This window comes from Monodelphis domestica, chromosome 1 (assembly GCF_027887165.1).
Source record: "Monodelphis domestica isolate mMonDom1 chromosome 1, mMonDom1.pri, whole genome shotgun sequence".
NCBI classification, from domain to species: Eukaryota; Metazoa; Chordata; class Mammalia; order Didelphimorphia; family Didelphidae; genus Monodelphis; species Monodelphis domestica.
Window position 1 is genome coordinate 199,770,875 of NC_077227.1, and position 23,017 is coordinate 199,793,891.

The window sequence follows — 23,017 nt, forward strand, 5'->3', positions numbered from 1 at the left end:
GTTCTGTCTCAGGCAGCATTATTTAATAGAATGGTTAGTGGAAGTAGAATCAGGTAACCTTCAGATCCTGACTCTATTACTTAATGTATTGTTATTGTTGTTCAGTTGTGCCTGACTATATGACCTCATTTGGGGTCTTCATGGCAAAGATAATGGTGACTTGCCATTTCCTTCTCCAGACCATTTTATGGATAAGGAAACTGAGGCAAACAGGGTTAAGTGGCTTGCCCAAGGTCACAGAGCAAGTGAGGCCAGATTTGAAATCAGGAAGAGAAGTGTTCCTGACTCCAGGTCTGCACTCTATCCACTGCACCAGAATACCATTGGACAAATCATTTCTCTTTTTTGGGGATATAGTTTTCCTTTATTAAAAAATGAAGAGGTCAGACCAGATGATGTCTTAAAGATACAGCTTTCTACATAGCTAAATTTTTTACTTTGGAAATCTAAATCTTAAGTCCAGCTCTGTTCCAATTTGCTATATGATCTTTGGGAAAATTATTTCATTTCTCTTTGCCTACATATTCCATCTTAAAAAAAGAGAGGAACCATTCTTGTTTTCTCCTTGCTTTCAAGAGATCTCAGAGTTCAGAAATCTAGACTAGGAGTCTAAAATAGTATTGGACAATATTTATGGTCTCTATAGACAACAAAACTAGTTAAAAAATCTTATTGCTACAAGAATTTCCAAAAATTGAAAAAATCCCTCAGAGAAATGAATCTCCACTTGACCTTTCTCCAGAGTCAACCAAATTCCCAAACCTAAAGTCCTGCCTTAAAAGGAATACATTCCTCTGAGGCTAAATGATATAATAAAATTTCAAAAACACCCATGCATTTGAATCACCCCAGGCTCTCTCCCTTAATATAGGTTTATTTAGCAAATTGGCTTCTGGCAGAGGGTTCTCATTTCTGTGCTACAATTTGTGGCCTATTTAAAACAGACGGAGGCATCTCTGAATCGGCTTTGTCAAAGGCCAAGGACATTTTTTCGGTGAAAGTTTGTTGCCAAATAAACAAATAGAATGATTTAACTTCAATTTTCCCTTTTTTTTTTTTTTGGATTGACAACAAGTGCTAAGAGAGAGACAGTAGCCAGAAAGCAGGCAGTGAGGCAGTGAGGAGCCCAGAAAGAGATGGACAATTATTGGCTCAGGCTCCCTGTATGGGGGTGAGGCTGGGACCAAGCTTAGGCAGGGAAGGGACATCTGGAAAAACTATTTGCATATTTTGTTCATAGGCCCAGAGCTTGGATTCCATAGCAGATAAGATAGTACCTTGAATTCCTCTGGCTAGTAGAAATTCTCTCTGTCTTCCCCCACCCGATATATAGATATATATGAGAGCATTTTTTCTTTCAACTTTTTTTCACCTTAACACACACATACACTGACACAGACACATGCACACATGCACACATATACACACACTCTTTTATTCTTCTTCACAGGATAATAACTAGCATGTATGTATATTGCTTAATTGTTTGCAAGAAATTTTATATATGTTATCTCATTTAGTCTTCAGAGATAAAAGCACTGTGGAATAGGTTTGATTTATTGTTACATTCTCATTTTACCAATGAGGCAATTGGGTCAAGTGACTTGCCCAGGGTTACAAAGCTAGTTAGTGACTAAGGCAGAATTCAGACTCAAGTTATCCTGACACCAAGTCAAGCTATCCATGAGGCCACCATGTTGTTCAGTCATTCGATAGTTTCTTACTCAATGATCTTCTTAGCAAAGATACTAGAGTGGTTTCCCATTTCTTTTTCTAGTGCATCCCCATTTTACAGATGAGGAACTGAGACAAAAAGAAGTTAAATGACATGTCCAGGTCATACATCTAGTAAATGTCTGGGGTGGATTTGAACTCAGGTTCTCTTGACTCCAGACTGGTTGATCTATCCACTGAGCCATCTATGCTATTATCTACCTTCCTTTAAATGTAGGATCATAGATTTAAATCTGAAAGGATCCTTAGAAGTCATCCTATTCTGTCCCATTCTGCTTCTTCTATGTTTATTTACTTCTGTTGCCCACTTTCTTTCTCCACTCCCTTTCTTAGTTGGTCCTGGCTCTTAAGGGAGTTTATAGTTTTTTTGTTTGTTTGTTTGTTTGTTTGTTTGTTTTTAAACCCTTACCTTCCATCTTGGAGTCAATACTGTGTATTGGCTCCAAGGCAGAAGAGTGGTAAGGACTAGGCAATAGGGGTCAAGTGACTTGCCCAGGGTCACACAGCTGGGAAGTGTCTGAGGCTATAGTTTTTATTAATAACAAAACTAGCTTTTAAAAGTCTTATTGTTATAAGAATTTCAAAAAATTGAAAATAACACTCATAGTAATCAACCTCCATTTGCCCTTTCTCCAGAGTCAACCAAATTCCCCAACCTAAAGCCCTGCCTTAAGAAGGATACATTCCTCTGAGGAGAAGTGATATAATAAAACTTCAAAAACAGCCATGCATTTGACTTTGAGTTAGAAGTCATTTTGGGGTCTTTTGATTTTCTTTATGATCCTCCTGGTAAGCAAGATGGCTCAGTGGATAGAGTACCAGGTCTGTGGTTGGAAAGACTCATCTGCCTGAGTTTTAATATGGCCTCAGACACTTTATAGCTATTTTAATTCTGGCCAAATGACTTAACCCTATTTGCCTTAGTTCCCACCATCATAAAAAAAAACTGGAGAAGGAAATGGCAAACCATTTGTCAAGGAAATCCCAAATGGAGTCATGAAGAATTGGACAAGACTGAAATGACTGAACCCCATTTTGTTTAGCACATGGTGGTTGTTACAAAATGAGGAAAATGACCCCAAGTATTATTAAGCACCAACTATGTTCCAGACACTGTGTTCATTTCTTTACAAATATTTTTCTCATTTGATCCTCATAACTACTCTGAAAAGCAGATGGTAATTATACATTTTGGAGTTGAAGCAACTGAGGAAGGCAGAAGTTAAGTAACGTGCCTAGTGTCAAATCTTCCTTACTCTAGTCCTAGCGTTCTATCCACCTGTAAAGACTCGTTCTTATTTCAATAAATGAATTTTCTTATTTCAGGCAGGCCTGCAGCAACCGTGTTGTATTGAAATGGAATAAAGAAGTGATTTTAAGGCTCCATGACCTAAAATGGAAGTTTGAAGACCTGGGATCTAGGCACAAATGACCAAAATAACTAAGTGACTTTAGGCAAAATCATAGAATATAAGGGTCACAAATTTAGAGCTAGAGAAGACTTTGGAGTTCCAATGAAGAAAGTTTAAGCCATGTGCCCAAGGCCACACAAGTAGCCAATATCAAAGCCAAGTTTTGACCCAAAGTGTTCTGATTCCAAATCTAACATACTTTCCTGCTCTACCATGTTACAACAAATATTTGTTTACTTGTGGCTCCTGGTCCTCTTTTGCCTTTATCTCTTTTGGACACAACTAGTCTAAACTCTTAAACCTATATTGCTGCTCTAATATTTTGAATTGGGCTTGTTCTGATCATGTCATTACTTATTTGATCCTTTCTAGGCCATTCATATTGGACCCTTTTGACCAAATTCTATACTCTCAACATCTTTATTCTGGCTGCCCCTCAAGGCATTCACAAATATTATTGATTTTGACATCAGACTGGGGTTACAGCCTTCTTTCCATTTTCCATCCCTAGTACTGGGTATAATATGTCTATTTGTACCCAACTTTCCAAGCTTGTTTTGGTCTAATCAGCCACTGTTGAATACAATGAACATTGACCCTGATATAGTAATGGCATTTTGGTCCTATTTGAGTATGAAAGACAATAATCAAGCAACCTCTTAATTTCAAAAACTATCAGCCTTTAGCCTAACTATCTACTTGTCCAATAACCTGGCTTAGCAGATGTCCATTGGTCATTGCCGCATAGGGATGGGACATGGAATATAGTTTTCCTAACTAGGTTCTTTGCTTTACCAATATTTCCTCCACTAGCCCTCTTACTCCGACCCACATTCTAGCTTATGTTTTTTTTTTACTATCAAACCATCTCATATTTATAAATATTTTAATAGGTACTATTCCAATGAATTTATTTTTTGAAAGGAAAAAAAGTGAGAAACTTGAATAACAGTGTGTGGAATGGGAAGCCAAATCAATTATTACATATTTGGTAGGTTCTTGGTTTTGTGTGTGTGTGTGTGTGTGTGTGTGTGTGTGTGTGTGTACCATGATATTTCCTCCATGTACTATCTTTATTTCTATAAAATATGTAGGAATTAAGTTTTAATGGTTTGACTAAAACATATGAAAGTATAAATAATATAGTAGTTGCTGATTTAAGGTTTCATTGCTCAAAGTTGAAATGACTTTTAATAGATTTTATTTACAAAAGAGGTGGAAAGAGTGAAAGCATAGAAATATAGAAAGGTAAAGAAGATATTTAGCCTATCTATCTAAATATTTCTCCAGTGCCTGACTCAGCCAGGACTTGATGACCTTCAGTCAGAATTAAACTCTCTCTAGAATACAGGAAAGGAAAGTCAGATATTCACTAATCCAAGTTCCCTCCAAGAGGTAGATCAAGACAATGACTGAAGATGACTCCTGAGGTCAACTTTCTTCTTAAAGCTGTCTTTCTTCTTGAAGCCCAGTTCCTTCTTGAATCTTACTCCTTCTTGAAGCCAACTTCCTTCTTGGAGTCAATTCTTAGCAGAAATTCAGGGCCTTTTATAGTGGCTTCTTATCCCTTCCCCTTTTCACAAGGACCAATCCCAGCTTCCAAATTGTCCAGTGCTGCCTGGGGGATGGGGGTGGGGGAAGTATTTGTGGGAACCACTTCTCATCTTCTGGAGAGGTGAATATTCATCAAAAGAGTTCACAGATTCCTGGCTGACTGAGGTTTGAATTTTCATTTCTTGGCTGATTAGTTGAAAGGGTAGAGAGTTCCTCCACCTAGTGCTAAGTAGGGCATTCAAGTTTTTGTTGATTCAATTCAAAAGGAGACAAAGGATAGTTAATCTTGTTTTCACAGTCTGGTGAGGTACTAAGTAGGGGTACTTAAGTTATTGTTAACCAAAGTGTTAACTCAAAATGGACAAAGGGAATAAAGAATTCGCTTTCACAAGTGTAAACTCAAAGAGAACAAAAAAATTTCCTTTTACAAAGGTCAAATAGAAAAATGTACAAGTTGACAGTCCCAAATCTAATTTCTCATTATCAGAAATGTTTTTTGCTAGTACTTATGAGGATTTTATGTTTTTTTGTGTTAAAGTTTATTAAATGGAGGGAAAATGCATAAAGGAAAAATATTGCCCATCATGGAGTTAAACTTAAGGGAGTACATTAGGCTGTGAAACATGGCTTCATATATTCTGGTTCCAGACTGTGAGTACTCATTACTTGGAATAGGTAATCTGGAAAAAGTGAGATGGAGTGAAAATGAAGGTTTTCTCATCATATTAGAGAGTATTCTTGGTTTTTTAAATTTAAAAACATTTAGAATTAATTGCTTATTATTAGTGTGCGAGTAAAGGTGCTCATAAATGAATTGCCTTGAAGTTAACTTCAGCCTTCTCCCTTCTCCTTCTTGGACCTCAATATGTTAGTTACGATTTATACTGAAATAAATGGAATAGGCTAAAATACACAGGGCCAGCAGTCAAACTGATTGGGAGAGGGTTGGAGACTTTTGAAGGCACAGGCTTGTATGACCAACTTTTATAGAAGAATGTTCCTTATACTGAGATTCAACACAGATGACGTTGCTCTCCTGAAAGATTAGAAAACCATAGAAATCTAATATAGGGCACAGAGAAGAGCTTTCAGGATACAGTTATGACTAGGGAGAGAGATGTGAATGATAATCCATTAAAGGAGGTGGAGAAGGAATAGTACATATGGAAAGGAAGAAAATCCAGAAAAGAAAGAGCATCCAAGAAAAAAGGGTGGTCCACAATATCCAATGTTACAAAGAAGTCAATAAAGATGAGGACTGAGAAATGAGAGCAAGAGACAGAAACAGACAGAGAGAAAGACAGAGACAGGGAGACAGAGACAGACAGATAGCAACAGAGAGGCAGAGATGAAGGAAGAAAGACAGAGAGAAAGAGACAGAGAGAGAGAGAGAGAGAGAGAGAGAGAGAGAGAGAGAGAGAGAGAGAGAGAGAGAGAGGGAGAGACAGAGAGAGAGACAGAGAGAGAGACAGAGAGGTGGGTGATAATGGGGTCAATATAATAGAGAAGACAGGAGGGGATGGCATCAAGGATACACATAGAAATACTGGCCTCTGCAAGTGTTAGGGTTGCTTTATTAAGAAAGATATTATAGATGAATATGTGTGTTATGAGGATGAGAGAAAAGGAAAAGGGAAATCTTTTAGGTAATGGATTTGATTCTCTTGATTATATATGAGTAGAATTTCTCAGTTTGGGGGGGTGGAGTGTTGTGGGAGACTAGAAGAAAGAAGAGAAGGTTTGGAGTAGTTCACTGTATGAATGAGATAGAAAATTAATTACCCTAAGGAACTGGGGATGTTTAGTCTGGAAAAGACAAGGTTTGGGTAGAGGGAGTGGGGCAGGAGAACTCTCTTAAACTGTCTGTAGGGCTATTTTGTGGGAAGAGGGTATTTTCTCTTTTTGATCTCAGAGAGCAAAATTGTGTTAGTGTTCCAAAGAGGAAAGCTTTGGCTTGATATGAAGACAAAAAATTTCCTAACTAGGGCTGACAAAAAGTGAAATAGATGGGGGTGGATGAGGGAGAGCACACTGGAGCTCTTAAAGCAAAGGCTGAATTGTCCCTGTTCAAGTACAGGATGAACTAGATAGTTTGGGGAGGGGTCCCTTCTTACTCATATAATGTGATTCTGTAAATATAAGGACCTAAAGTGAATGAGATCCTCTTCTCCTTCTCTTTCTCCCTCTATGCACCTCCTTCTCTTCCTTTCCCTTACTTTTTCCTCTTTCTATCTCTTCTTCTATCTTCCCCTTCTATCTCCCTTCTTCTTTCCCTCCTCTTCCTCTCTTTCTTTTTCCCTTACAGATATAAAAATGTATTTTACATAATATATGTACATAAATAGTGCATTTTATGTTTTACATATAAATACATGGATATTTGTTTATGTAAATTTGTTATATCATATGAATCATATAATATACAATATTCTATAATATATCATATAATATAATTTAGAATATATGCATATACATATATATGCACGTATTTGACTTTGAACAGCACTAAGTCTTTTGGAACATTCTGTATAGGAATACACATACATATGTGTCTATATGAGTATTATTCCCCATTATTCTTCTTTGAAACTCTTTTGAAGAAAGATAATGTAGGATAATATTCTTTTTTCATATATATGAATAAGAATACCCATGTCCATATATATTACTCTCTCCCACTTTGCAGATACTACTCTTTCAGAAGGTTGCCAACCCTTTCTCTAGATGAAAGGATCTTGATTACTTCATATCCTCAATTATAGAATCATAACTATAGAATCACAGTATCTGAATTACAAGGGACTACAGAAGTCATCTAATGTCTTTCTCTCCAAAAAATACATATATACATACACATATAGATATATGTATGTAAATGTGGATAAATACACATCTGAGCACATATATACATATACAATGTCTCAAATTTTTAGTGCAATTAAGCTTAAAGTCTAAAACACTCTAAGACTTTTATGTATCTGTGTATGGTCTATGTGTTGGGTGTTTTTTTTTTTTTAATTGGAGCTGTGATATAATCAGCTTAGGAATCTCCAGCAAAAAAACAACACCCCCCCCCCCCCAAACTACCTAAAAACTACCAGATGGCCATGGTTAGGCAGTAGTTGTTCTAAAAAAAGATCTGGGGGGCGTTAGTAGACTGCAAGCTCCATATGAGTCATCAGAGATATATGGCAGCCAAAAATGTTAATGTGATCTTGGGCTGCCTTAGTTGGGGCATAACTTCCAGGAATAAGGAAATGATTGTTCCTCTGTATTCTTCCCTCATCAGACCACATTTGGAGTATTTCATTCAATTATGGGGGCCACAGTTTAAGAAGGACTTTGATAAAATGCAATGTCCAGAAGAAGAAAACCAGAATATTAATAGTCCTTAGTTTTGTCACACAGGAGGGTCAGTTATAGGAACTAAAGCCTGAAGAAAAGAAGATACAGCAGGGAAATAATAGTTGTGTTCAAACATTTGAAGGATTGTTGAGTGGAAGAGGGATTAGACTTGTTCAATTTGACCCTAGATGGCAAAACCAGGAGGAAAAGGTAGAAGTTATAAAGATGAAATATAGGTTTGAGGTCAGGAAAATTTCTTAATAATTGGAATTCTCCCAAAATATAATGGGCTACCAGGGGAATAGGGTGTTTTTTCAATTCAATAAACATTTATGAAGTTTCTACTATGTGTCAGGAACTACACTAAGTAATGTGGATATAATAATAATTAAAAAAAAGATAGTCCTTGCCCCCAAAAACCTTATAATCTAGTGGGGGGAGATAGAATACATAAGGAACACTCTTGATTTTCTCTTCCTTGGAGTGTTATAAATGGAGGCCAAATGAAAAATTGTCAGGTAAATTGTATTGGGTACTCTTTCCAGGTGTGAATGGGGTGGAACAAATGGCTGCTAAGGTCCTTCCATTTGTCAAATCTGATTCCATAAATACATATCTTTTCTAGCCCCAACATTATTCTGTCATCCAGGGAAATAATTCTCCCTTGAAAAATGTAAATACGATGTTAAGAAGGTATATGTGTGTGTGTGTGCGCGCGTGTGTGTGATTTCCTCTGGGGTTTCTAGGTTTCCCTCAACAAAATCCCAGTTCTAAAAGATCCTTCTCCTTTTAAGTGCTGGGATCTAATTATAGCTTGGGAAGTCCTGGTGTGGACCTTATATGTAGGGCTGAAAGAAAACTTCTCTGTTCATAGAATTCCTTCCCCTCTCTGGAAGCACTTTCAAGCTATCTTAAAACCAAAGATCTCATTATTGAGTTATGAGCAGGTCCAGATGACTTCCAAGTTATTTTCAACCCTAATTCAATAATTTAATTTAATAAACATTTATTAAATACTTACTATTGTGCCAAGCACTATGATAGATGTAAGGGGTAAAAAGAGAAAATTGAAAAGTGTCCCTAACATGGATTTCCAGTTTACTGGGCAGTATAAAATGTGACAGATAAGTGAATAAAAAGCAATTTTAGAGGGTCCTCGGACTAGTTTTAGGAGAGCGAGAGAGGAAGACAGATGTCAGATACCAGTTCTAGAAACTGTTTGTGGGTTGCCAGGACTGTAGTGTGAAGGATGTGTCTTGGGATTACAAGAGGGTCGGTACTGACTAAGAACCATGTAGACAGTCTCTTAGAGTAGGGACAAAATTTAATGTGTTGGGGTATATAATTTATAAGGTAAATGACGAAGGTAAAAGGATTAGGTAAGCCTTTTGCAGAGACAATAAATAATAATGTTTTACAAGATTGAGACAGTGACTCTAAACAGAGTTTTCTATAGGATAATAAATCACAGGTAGATATGTAACTATCTAATTCAGATTCTCAGGGAAATGTTTGGCTTCAGTGGGTAGAACAAGGATAACTAGTTGTAGCCAACTACAGGAAGGGTTTTGGGGGTCTTATGTGATGCCTAGGCTACATGACTGATTCTGGCCAGACCATGACTTCCCAGGGACTTTTCAATCTGGGGTTCACTCTCACTACTGAGGACTACAGACAGAGACAGATGTAGAAAGACAAAAAAGCAGGCAGGCAGGCAGGCAGAGACATAAACAGAGAGACACAGAGACAGAGATGGAGTGACAGAATGAGAGAGAGAAACAGAAATGAAAAGTGACAAAAAAAAGCAACAACACAGAACATACTAACAATAAGCTCCTCTAATCTCTAAAGGTTAGAAAGAGATTCCATAACATTGCAAGGGAACTCGTTTCCCTACATGACTCACTATCAATATAGCCTTCCTTATGTCTGAATTTAATCCCTCAGCTACATTTTAGGCCAATTGGACTCTTGTTTAAAATTCAGTCAAAGGAGAGAGGATCTGGTCCTTCTCCTCTGCCCAAGAACTCTTTATAGGATGTGTGGAAAGTTATTAAATCACCTTTTAGCTTCCTGGAGGCTAAGGGTCCCTTTGGGAATGACGTCTGTTCTCTCAAAAGTAGACTATTTGACAGGGAAACCAAGCAGCACAGAAGTGAATCCACCTCATGCTTAGAGAATCTGAAGTCTCCTTTTCCAGTAAGAATGTATATAAAAGCCAGCCACATTTTAAAAGGCTACAAAAAGTATTTCAGCCCTCTTCTGGAAGAATGAGACATGTTGTTTCTCATGGAAAAATTCCTCAGCACGGCTGAATTTTTATAGCTAAATTATAATTTGTGGTGGACAGATATTCTCTGAATGGTCCATGACTTAAGGGTTGCAATAATGGATGGGATGGTTATAGTCATGGTCAAATGGGAGAGTGGTGACCTGCTGGGACCTGGCCTCCATTCTCTTTCTTTTTAAAAATAGATTTTTATTGAGTTTTTTTGTTTTTACATTGACTAGATTTCTCCGTTGCCAATGGCCAAGAGAACCATCTCTTATAACAAGAAATTTTTTAAAAGGAAGAGAAAATTACATTTTTCTTTTGGTAAAACTGATTGACACATAGAAAAACCTGATGTCCCACACCTATGGATCAGCACCTTTGCAAAGAAGCAGGATCTAGGAGTATCATCTCACAACTCTTTTTTTGGGTCCAAGTTTTTTTCTTATACATTTATAACCCTCAGTATCATTTTTATGTTTTATGTTTGTGGTTTTTGTCCTTAGCATTTTTGAAACTGGTGTTTATTGTTTTCCTGACTGTTTATCATTTTAATTCTTTCCATCTTTATCTATATTTATATTTTGTTCTTTTTTTTTTCTTAAACCCTTACTTTCTGTCTGTATTGGATACAAGGCAGAAAAGTGGTAAGGGTTAGGTAATGGGGATTATGTGGCCTACCCAGAGTCACACAGTCAAGAAGGATCTGATGACAGATTTGAACACAAGACTATCCAACTTCAGATCTGGCTCCCAATCCACTGGGTCATCCAGATGCAACCTTTGTTGTTGTTTCTTAGGGCAAATTTGATATTGTTCAGTCTCCTCAGTTGTGTCTGACTCTTTTTGTGATCCTATTTTGGAATTTTCTTGGCCAAGATACTGAAGTGGTTTGCTGTTTCTTTCTCTAGCTCATTTTACAGATGACTGGGGTCACAGGTACTAAGTGGCTGAGGCTGGATTTGAACTCACGAAGATGAATCTTCTTTATTCCATGCCCAGTGCTCTACCAAATGAACAACCTAGTTGCTCTTAATCAAAGAAATATTGCCAAATTTGTTTAGCCATTTCTCATAGATGGGCATCCTACTTTGTCACCAGTCTTTTATCATTAAAAGTGCTTCAATACATATTTTTGAGTATCTAACCTATTTTTTTAAACCCTTACCTTCCATCTTAGCATCAATACTGTGTATTGGTTTCAAGACAGAAGAGCAGTAAAGGCTAGGCAATGGGGTTAAGTGACTTGCCCAGGGTCACACAGCTAGAAAGTGTTTGAGGCCAGATTTGAATCCAAGACCTGTCTTTGGACCCTGCTCTCAATCCACTGAATCACTTAGTTGATCGCTCTGGCCTCTATTTTTATTGCTCATCCTTTAATTTTATTTTTCTACTTCTAAGTCACTCCTTGAGTAACTTCTGTCCAGCTCTCCCAGCAGGCAGCAGACAGGAATTTTGTTCAAATAATTGGAAGGTATCTCAACCTACCACTATAACCCCCAAGTATTTGTTTGCTTTACTCCTCGACTCTCTGGTCATCTGCCAGATTTCTGTACATTGAATGTATGATGAGGTTTAAATTTAAAGGGGAAAAACAACCTTTCCAAGTGCAGGAAATCCCCAAAGAGTCTCCCTCAGTCCTCAAAGGGCAGTTAGTGAAGTTGTAGTTCAACCAGGCATATAATGAAAGGCTGATGGATGTACTGATGAAAAGGCCAGAGAAGCAAGGAATGGGTACATCTGAGACATCTGTATGGTAGTGATGCCAACTTTCAAAATCTTCCCTCCTTTACATAAAAATTTTCAAGAAGTCGGCCTGCTGCCTAATCAACACTCACCTGGGCTGCTGTGGATATAGCAATGGATGTCCGGGGGTCAGATGGGTACAACTTTTAAAAACCCTGGCATATGAAACGATTTAATTACAGAACAGATTAATGAAAGGATGCCAGTAGTACAGAGTCCAATTTCTGGACCTGAAGTCAAAAGTCCTGGGTTTTAATTTTGACTTCATCATTTACTAGATTTGGAATTTTGAGGTTGAACTGACTAGATTTTCTGAGTCTCAGTTTTCTCATCAGTGAAGTGGGGCTAATGATACTTAAGTAGTCTATCTGACAGTATTACTATGCAAGTCAAAATAAAATACTCTATTGGAAAGCACTTTGAAAGCTTTTAAGTGCTATGTGAATCTTAGATAGGCAGACAGAGAGAACTTTGTTTTGGCTGGAACAGTCATCATAAACCTTTCCCTTTCTACAGACAAATACTCATGGCTAGTCTTTTGTTCAAAATAGCATCTTTGTTGACATTCATTGTATTGTCTGAATTCATAGAAATGCTATTCATGGAGGGTGTTTTGAGTTCATTCTTGAATGTTAACTGTTTCCCAGGCTCCATACAGATACAGTAGACAAATTCAATGACATTGTATTTGTGATCAGACTTCACTATTGTTCATTAACTGATGTCTATTTGTTCCAAAACTATTTATGTAGGTTTTCAACTTTTTTATAATCACATGCTCTAATAACGTTTACTACTAACCCTTTTTTGGGGGGTTGCTTTTTGTTTGTATCCATATTTCTTTAGCTGTCTTAAAAGTATGGATGTAGTGATTCATTAAATGTTTTTGAGAGAAAATATTTAAAATATATGATGGCCCATCTTGTAATAGAAGGTGTACATTAAAGCTGGTATCCTATAGGTATTGATTGATTTAAACATAGTTTTATTAAGCTTTGGTCTGAGAAAGGAAATAAAGAAGAAAGGGAGAAAGGAAGGAAGCAAAAAAGAAACCAAAGAAGGAAAATAGAAAGGGAGGGGAGAGGGAGAGGAAGTGGGAGGAAGGAAAAAAGAAAAGAAAAAAGAAAGGAAGAGAGAGGAGGAAGGAAGTAAAGAAAGAATTATTTATTGAGTGCCTACCAGGCACTGTGGGGAAGAACCAGAAGGGAAAAGAAAGTTGGCTGCCCGGGGCCCTTCCACAAAATGGTGGTCTTCCCAGGAGAAACTCATCAGTGGGAAAAAAGCGAAGGTCTTACAGAAGGTAAAGTAAGAGTAGAAACTGGATGTTGCATTGTAAATAGGCCCCAGGTACTGAGGAAAGCCCAGAATGAGATGTATTGAGAAAACCAGTATGTCTCACCAGCAAGGTGATATACCATAGCCTTCTCTTTGATATGTTTATGTTCAAAAAGTCTTGCATGAAGAACAGCAAGATATTTGTAAGTATTGCCTTTAGCCATTGATTTAATGTGATTACTAAATTAAAACTTTAAATGTCACATCTTTATATTTCATTGGAATATATTTAGAATTGTACAGATGGGATAGCTAGGTAGCACAGTAGATAAAGTGCCAGATCAGGAGCTGCGAGGTTTTGGGTTCAAATCTGAACTCAGACTCTTCTTATTTGTGTGACCCTGGACAAATCACTTAAATACAATTGCCTAGCCCTTACTGTTTTTCTGCCTTAGAATCAATGCTTAGTATTGATTCTAAGACAAAGGGTGAGGGATTGAAAAGAAAAAGAGTTGTATAGGTATTGGGTCCAAATGACATTTTGATATCACTGGAGAAAAATTACACAAAATAAAGTAACTATTTGATATATTTCTCAGTGGCACCACATAATTTTATTTCAACCATGTAATTCAATTTGATTTCTTTAATTTAAGAACTGAACTACTTTCTTTTTTTGCAAATATTAACATCTTTGCAAATGGGCTTAAGTCTAGGCAGAACTATAATAAGTTTAAACTGTCTTCTTGCATGATGTCATGTTTTATGTCAATTCTTTTTTACTTTATTTTATTGGTGGAATGCTTGAAATACAGAATAGGTTTCTGTGTCTATCTAGAATGCTATAGTATTACTTTATACTCATATCAGTCTTACATATTTGTAGTAAATGAAAAATCCACATGTGGAAATAGGTCAAAAGCTTTACAACCACCAACAATAATGAAATAAATTCATGACACTTTTGAGTACTTTGTTCAATAATTGTCAGATCTACAGTAAGTTTCTCTATATTCTCTAGCTTTTTTTTTTTTGGCACATTCTTTTTGACTTTTTTCCAATAGGCTGTTTTCTTATAAGTGTTTATATATCTTGTTAGACTTAAATGCTTTTAATGAAGTACATAAACACATAATTGGCCTACATTTGGAGGAGTTTGTTGGTGTTCTTATCTTTTGGCAATAGATATGTGATTACTTCAGCTAAGAAAGATAGGATCAGTCTTGCATCTGAGAGGCAGCTGGTAAAATACTTTGCTAACATTTCATGCCAACAGTCTTGGATCTCATCCAGACTTAACACTTACCAGTTTTCTAAGTAGGCTAGAGTTTTAGTCATGTCTCTTAATTTAAATGTTACCATTCATCATCTTAATGATGCTTGAACTTTCTGTTTTGTGTTTGATCCAATTGTGTTCGATTTGAATTTTCTTGTAGCCACATAGATGACTAGAAATTTCCCTCTTTTCCTTCTTTGAGGATTCTGTTTCTCCTGTAATTTCTTTATTTCTCAAGTTTTTGTATTAAGATTGTTGGTTGATATTGAATTGCTTATTTTATTCTTTGTATTGTTTTCTCTTTATGGAATTTATTTTCTTAAAATTTTAACTTTTGCTTCCAGTTGCAAATTACTTGAATCCAAGATTTCTGATACATATCTGTTTTCTGGATTCCTTTCTCTAGGTTTCATTTTTTGTTGCTCTGAATAAGGCAGTATGGCATTCAACTTTCCTACTATGCATACTGGCTAGATATCAGTCTTTCCAAGCTTTTGAGGATCACTAATAGTTCTCTCAAATCAATTCTGCCATGGTGGTGTTTGACACCGTTCCTGGACAGTTGTACTTGTCTTCTTATGACAATGACTGCTGCAAATACTACCATGTGCAGTTCCTAAATATTTTTACATTTTCTGTCAAATACTAGGAGAGAATGTATTTATATTTGATGACTAAAACCTTTTAAAATTATTGTTGTGGTCTCCTGTTGAAATACATGCAAGTTAACTCAAGGATTATTTTTCAGAATTCCAGTCTTAGTAAGTCCATCTCCTATTCAAAGTCATTTAAAATGTTGATTCTCATTTGATTCTGTTTTTGTCATCCATTTGTATAATTTCTATAGTTTACATTAAGGATGTTTTCATTTTTAGACCTTGAAATCTCCAACTTTTCTCTCCATAGATTTTAGAACTGCTCAGTTTTCCTTCCTCCGTCTCTCCCTCTCTCCCTCCCTCCCTCCCTCCCTCCCTCCCTCGCTCCCTCCCTCCCTCCTTTCCTTCCTTCCTTCCTTCCTTCCTTCCTTCCTTCCTTCCTTCCTTCCTTCCTTCCTTCCTTCCTTCCTTCCTTCCTTCCTTCCTTCCTTCCTTCCTTCCTTCCTTCCTTCCTTCCTTCCTTTCTTTCTTTCTTTCTTTCTTTCTTTCTTTCTTTCTTTCTTTCTTTCTTTCTTTCTTTCTTTCTTTCTTTCTTTCTTTCTTTCTTTCTTTCTTTCTTTCTTTCTTTCTTTCTTTCTTTCTTTCTTTCTTTCTTTCTTTCTTTCTTTCTTTCTTTCTTTCTTTCTTTCTTTCTTTCTTTCTTTCTTTCTTTCTTTCTTTCTTTCTCTCTCTCTCTTTCTTTCTCTTTCTCTCTCTCTCTTTCTTTCTCTCTCTCTATTTTCTTCTCTCTCTCTTTTTCTCAGTGGTTGGTTTCTGTTTTGTTGTTGTTTGTTTTTTGGTCTCTCTGGGATTCTGCTGTCAATTGATTTAGGATCATGAGTTAGATTTGGAAGAGATATGTCAAATTATCTAGTTTAGCCCTTCATTTTGTCACAGTTAAAATTTATAATTATATAGCATAAAATACATGTGAGGAAACTGAAGCTCAGAGCATGTCCAGTGTTTTGCTCAAGGTCAGATGGATAGCAAGGAGGATGTCTGACTCATTAAAACATTAGCACTCCTAAAGCCTACATTTTAGTTCATATATGTTATATAACTTTGTGTCTATGGCAAAGGAGTCAAATTTTAATGCACATGTAATTAGCTTAGCACAGTGCCTCCAGCACCTAGAAAAGTGCCTGGCACAGAGAACATACTTAATAAATACTTGTTGATTGATTGATAAGTTGCAGAGCTTATGACTCCATCCCAGTGCCACCCATATCATCAGAAAAGACCACTTCCTTCCTGTGTTCTGGTCATAGGTCATAGATTTAAAACTGGATAGAATCTTTGAGATCATCTAGTGTGTATCTCTCATTTCACAAATGAGAAAACAGAAGCTCAAGAGGGAAAAGTTATTTGTCCAAGTTGACACAGGCATTAAGTGTTAGAGGTGGGATAGGAATAGTGCCCTCTGACCTAAGCATCAGTTCTTTTTTTGTTGATCCTGATATCAGTTAGCAAACACACACACACACACACACACACACACACACACACATCACCTTTCTGAGAACATCCATCTTATCTGACCCAAAGTTAAACTGTGTAGAAGTCCTCACCCATCCTGTTTGTTTTCTTGGTCTTCCACCTGTTTCTTGTCTTTGACACTCCCCCTTCTCCCATGATGGAGTTTTACTGTTGTCAGAGAGCCCAGCCTTGGATCCTCTGAACTGCTGATACTGACTTCCTGCCTGGCTGCAACCCTATGCTGCACTACGAAACTTCCCAGACATTTTACCCAAATGACTAGACTACCTCCTATTACCCAGGGCTGGTATCCCTCCAGATTGCCTGCCCTGGCTTCCCACTGGGTCTGTTTAGCTTCTGAATTCTGGCAATCCCAGTTCTGGAGCATCCATCCTGCTGCTGTTGCTACCTGAGCTTTAGTACTGACAGTACCAGAATAATTGGTATTTATAATGATGGCCCCAAGCCATCCAGCAGAGGTTAGAATAAGTTCATTCCCTCTCTTCCTTGGAGTTTCCCTGACTGCTTCAGGTCACTCCAGGCTCTCCCTTCTCTGAACACCTAGAGTATTTGCCACTTTACAGAGACATGCTACTTATCACAACTTGTGTCTTCCTTGTAGTATGGTTTTTTAAAAATATGGGTATGCCCTAGCTCTAACTGGATTGCAAGTTCTTTGAATGAACACAGTCTTATATTCTTTGTAATATTTTTTCCACCTACCTGGTGTCCAGAATGATGTATCAAAACAACAATAATAAAGACAATGATCAAAATGATGCCAATGATAATTATAGCTAATATTTTTTGTGCTTTAAGGTTTGCAAAATGCTTGCAAACAGAATCTGATTTCATCCTTATAACAGCCCCAGAAGGTTGTTTACTATAATTTTTAAGCCCTTACTCTGTCTTAGAATCAACACTAAGTATCAATTCCAAGGAAGAAGAGCAGTAGGGCCTAGGCAGTTGGGGTTATATGACTTGCCCAGGGTCACACAGCTAGAAAGTGTCTGAACCAGATTTGAACCCAGGACATTCCATTTATAGACCTGGCTTTCTATCCACTGAGCCACCTAGTTGCCCCTAGATGCTGTTATTAACTCTGTTTTATAATTAGGGAAACCAAGGGAGATAAAGGTTAAATGACTTGCTAAAACATTACACAGATGTCTGAGGTTGGATTTGGAGTCAGGTTTTCTTGACTTCACCTCGAGGCACCATCTAGAGGCCTTAGACTCTAGTAGAAACTCAAAACCTTTCCATATTATTCAAATATTATTGATTATGAAATAAAGGAGTATATGTTTCTTTGAACATTACTTTAAAATATGATTGTGTATTTATCTAAAGTTTGGAAATCTAATTTGGACAAAGATTTTGCTTCTACTTTCAAATGACCTACCTTTATCAGTCTTTCTTCTTTGAAAAAGAAAAAGAATAAGAATGGGACATGTGATTTCATTGGTATAGTAAAAAAATTTTTTTTTTAATTCTTACCTTCTGTCTTAGAATCAGTACTGGGTATTGGTTCTAAGGCAGAAGAGTGGTAAGGACTAGGCAATGGGAGTTAAGTTACTTGCCCAGGATCACCCAGAAAGGAAGTACTGAGGCCAAATTTGAACCCAGGACCTCCTATCTCTGGGCCTGACTCTCAATCCACTGAGTCACTCAGAAGCCCACAGTATAAGACATTCTTTATGTGGAAACAAATCTCTTTTCCAGTACAGATCAGTACCTACTCTACAACTTGTAGGACTTCTAGTGCCAAGATGGCAGGATGTGATCTCTCTCAAAGCCTCTTCCTCCCCCAAAACAATTCAAAACAAAGCTTCTTAGCAAATATTGGAGGAGTGAAGCAGTTTTCCTACTCAGAAAAGCTCAGAGAATTGGCAGAAGAAACTTTGTCTTCCTGGGGTGGGAAAGAAGCATAGTCTCTGGTAGGTTCCCTGAGCCAGGACAGGTTCTACCCCCACAGCAGAGAAACTTCAATCCAAAGGAAGCCAGAGTAGGCTGTGCAGAGTAGATACTAGCAAGGGAGTCCTGCAAGCAAGAAATGAAACCCTGATCTTCATAAGAAGAAGCTTGGGACAATGACTTCTCCAACCTTAATATACTGGGAAGAATTATACATAAACTTAAAAAAAAAGAGCAATGTGAAAATGGCTATAAGTGAAACCTCAAAGTAAAATGTGAATTAAAGTCAGGCCCCAAAATAACTTCTGGAAGAGGTTTAAAAACAAACAAACAAACAAACAAAAAACAACCCAGGAGCAAGAGATAGAAAAAAAGAAATTCCATTTAAATTAATGATAAAAAATATAAAATACTTGGAACTCTCCTTGCCAAGGCAAATCCAGGAATTGTATGAAATTATGAAACATTTTCCATACAGATAAAGTCAGATGTAAACAATTATAAAAATATTAGTTAATATGTAGGCTTGGATAGACTGAACAAATATGATAAAAATAACAAATTTTACTTAAGCTAATCTGCTTATTCAGTGACATAACAATCAAGCTGACCGAAATTTTTGTTTTATAGCTAGAAAAAAAGAACAAAATTCATCTTGAAGAACAAAAAGTTAGAAATATCAAGGGAATCAATGAAAAAAATGTGAAGGAAGATGGCCTAGGATCTCAAACTGTATTACAAAGAAATAGAGTACATGGAAAACTTAGTAATAAATGATCATTTTACCTTAGTGTTAGATAAATCAAAAGATCTAATCCTTGGAACAAGAACTCACTATTTGATCAAAATAGTTAGGAAATTTGGAAAATTTGGGTCCACTTTAGGATTTAAAAAACAATGTAATTCCTTCCTTCCTTCCTTCCTTCCTTCCTTCCTTCCTTCCTTCCTTCCTTCCTTCCTTCCTTCCTTCCTTCCTTCCTTCCTTCCTTCCTTCCTTCCTTCCTTTTTTCTCTTTCTTTTTTCTTTCTTTTCTCTCTCTCTCTTTTTCTCTGTTTCTCTGTTTCTTTCTTTCTTTCTTTCTTTCTTTCTTTTTCTTTTCTTCTTTGTCTTCTTCTTCTTCTTCTTCTTCTCCTCCTCCTCTTCTTTCTTCTTCTTCTTCTTCTTCTTCTTCTTCTTCTTCTTTCTTCTTTCTTCTTCTTCTTCTTCTTCTTCTTCTTCTTCTTCTTCTTCTTCTTCTTCTTCTTCTTCTTCTTCTTCTTCTTCTTCTTCTTCTTCTTCTTCTTCTTCTTTCTTCTTCTTCTTCTTCTTCTTCTTCTTCTTCTTCTTCTTCTTCTTCTTCTTCTTCTTCTTCTTCTTCTTCTTCTTCTTCTTCTTCTTCTTCTTCTTCTTCTTCTTCTTCTTCTTCTTCTTCTTTCTTCCTTCACTTCCTCCTTCTTCTCCTTCTAGGTTTTCTTGGCAAGAGTACTGTAGTGGTTTGCCATTTACTTTTCCTCATTTTATAGATGAGGAATTAGAGGCAAATAGGATTAAGTGACTTGCCCAGGCTTACTTTTCTAGGAAGTGTCTAAGGCTGGATATGAATTTATGTCTTGCTTAAATCAAACCTGATGCTCTATCTACTTATTAAATCAGAAGAGATAATCTTTGATTCCTTCTGAGGTTCATTGTGGTACAGGCAAAAGGATGCTGAGATTCTGGGATAACAGTTTTCTGAGATAACAGAGGATCACCTATTACCCTTGTTTTCTCCAAGTCCTTTGGCTGTTGTTAAAAAATCAAGGCAATCTAACAGTATTCCCTGATTAAGCATTTTTTTTTTTGTCAAGACCTCTTGGAATTTTTTAAATTTAGAGAAGCCGAAGGATTTATTAGAAATATCAAGCAGAACAACTACTAAAATTCTGGGCTTCTCACCAAAAAAGGAATTCCTTTAAAAGAAGAATCTAACAGAGGAATAACGAGGACAGCAAATGCAAATGATGCTTCAGAATTGCAAAGATTTATTGATATCCTTTCCCATGAATGGAGATCATAGCTCTGGGAGACACCATATTACAGAGGATAGAACCTCAACAGCTCTGTCATCAAAGGAACTGGGTCTAAATACCATCTTTGACACCTATAATACATGTAATTATAGAGAAATTGGGGTGTATGGGGTGTTCAGGGAGGGGTTGTATCTCTGGTATGGAGGGCTTGTCATGCCCTCCTAGGGCAGCTCTCCAGCCTCTGACCCCCACCCGACACCCAGCTCTCACTTGTGGCTCCCAGTAGCTGCTAGCATACAGCAGCGGCCACACCCCGGGCAACAGCTTCGACAGGATGGCCAAACCTTGTGAGGGTAGCCATCAGGTCGTCGACCCCTGGTGAACCAGGGCTTTGCTCACCCAGCTTGTGAAGACTGTTTCGCCTGAACAGACAGAAGAAACCAATAAGAAGGTTGAACGGCTGAGATGGCGATGCAGCAACGCACTGTGGAGTACTCAGGGCGTGTTGGAGAACAAAAGACAACATGGTCATCCAATGCAGCTGAGGAAGTCTCTAGGCATTTTTCGTGCCAATGGACCCAGGCTTCCAATGCCGAGAGAGTGGGACTGTCTCTGTGCATCGGCTTTTCCACTTAAATCTCCTTCATGCACAAGTATCTTTGTGCACACTCATCTATCCTAACCCCGTCCACCCTCTTCAAGACCTGAGGTGATGGGGGAGTGGCGACGCAACAGGTGGAAGTGACCACTGGCAGTTGTACTCACGATCCTGCATGTGGGCGGCCCACAGGCCAGTGATCGCTTGGCCCTGTGGGCAGTGGGGATGTTCGGCAGCATCCTGGGTGACTGAGCGGCCCTCTCTGGGATAGCACTGCTCACCCTAGTTGGGGGAGGGGACTAGAAGGGGTGTCCCAGGCATTTCCTGCCCTTCAGGCACCCGGTCGGCGCGCCGTGGCTGGCAGGTCATCCCTTTAAGCGGTTGAAATCAAAGAAAAAATACAAAGAGGCTCCTACTGGGAGCATGGAACATCAGAAGATTGCTTGATAGAGAGAATACCCCAAGACCTGAGAGAAGAACAGCTCTAATCTGTAGAGAACTGGCGCGATATAACATCGACATCACAGCCTTGATCGAAACGCGCTTACCAGAAGAGGGATCACTCAGCAAACCCACCACTGGATACACCTTCTTCTGGAAAGGTAGAGCCTCAAATGAAGATGGAGTCCACGGTGTTGGCCTGGCCGTCAAGACCAGTTTGCTCGGGCAGCTGCAGGACTTGCCTGTGGGCATCAGTGAGAGGCTCATGAAGGTCCGTTTGCCTCTCAGCAAAGACCGGTATGCCACAATCATCAGTGCATATGCCTCAATACTGACCAGCATAGAGGAGACCATCGAGCTGTTCTACTCTGACCTATGTGCCGTCCTGCACTCAGTGCCCACAGGTGACGGGCTGATACTACTGGGAGACTTCAATGCCCGCATTGGCCAGTTCAATGGGGGATGGAAGGGAGTGCTCGGCAAGCACGGCGTGGGCAAGGTGAACAACAACGGCCTACTGCTGCTCAGCAGATGCTCAGAGTTCGAACTCACCATCACAAACACTGTGTTCAGAGTGGCAAACAAATATAAAACAACGTGTATGCACCCACGATCAAAGCAGTGGCATCTCATTGACTGCATCATTGTGCGCCGGCGAGACATCCAGGATGTAGGAATCACCAGAGCCATGAGAGGAGCTGAATGCTGGACAGACTGCCGATTGGTTAGAGCGACTCTTTGAGTGTGCATTGCGCCTCGCCATCCAAGGCGCGCCCAGACAGTTCGCGCATTTTGTAGCGTGAGTCATCTTGGAGATCCATCTTATTTGCGGGCGTTCCAATCCTGTCTGGATGACGGGCTGTCTGCCAGGGGACCACTCACTGGAAGCTCAACCGAGAAATGGAACCAGTTCAGAGACACAGTGAAGGAAACATCAAAGGCAGTCCTAGGCCCCAAACAACGCAGCCACCAGGACTGGTTCAACGAGAGCAGCACTGCTATTGAAGACCTATTGAGCAAAAAGAACAAAGCCTTTATGGAGTGGCGAAATAACCCAAACTCTGCTCCTAGAAGGGATGGATTCAGGTCTCTCCAGGCCACGGTGCGGCATGAGATCGGGAAGATGCAAGACCAATGGAGGGAAAAGAAGGCAGAGAAAATCCAGCGTTTTGCTGATACGAAAAACTACAAACAATTTTTCAGTGCCCTCAAGACTGTCTATGAGCCATTAAAACCCACCACTACTCCCTTGCTGTCCTCTGACGGTGACACTCTCATGAAAGATAAAGAAGGCATCAGCAACAGGTGGAAAGAACACTTCAGTCAGCTTCTCAGCCAACCCTCTTCAGTC

The 23,017-nt window shown here is 38.4% G+C and overlaps 1 long non-coding RNA gene across 1 annotated transcript in view; it reads left to right on the forward strand.

Moving 5' to 3' along the window:
• LOC130456278 (uncharacterized) overlaps window positions 1–23,017 on the forward strand; it is a 46,978-nt gene that overhangs the window by 11,505 nt on the left and 12,456 nt on the right. The gene's annotated exons all lie outside the window — the stretch shown is intronic.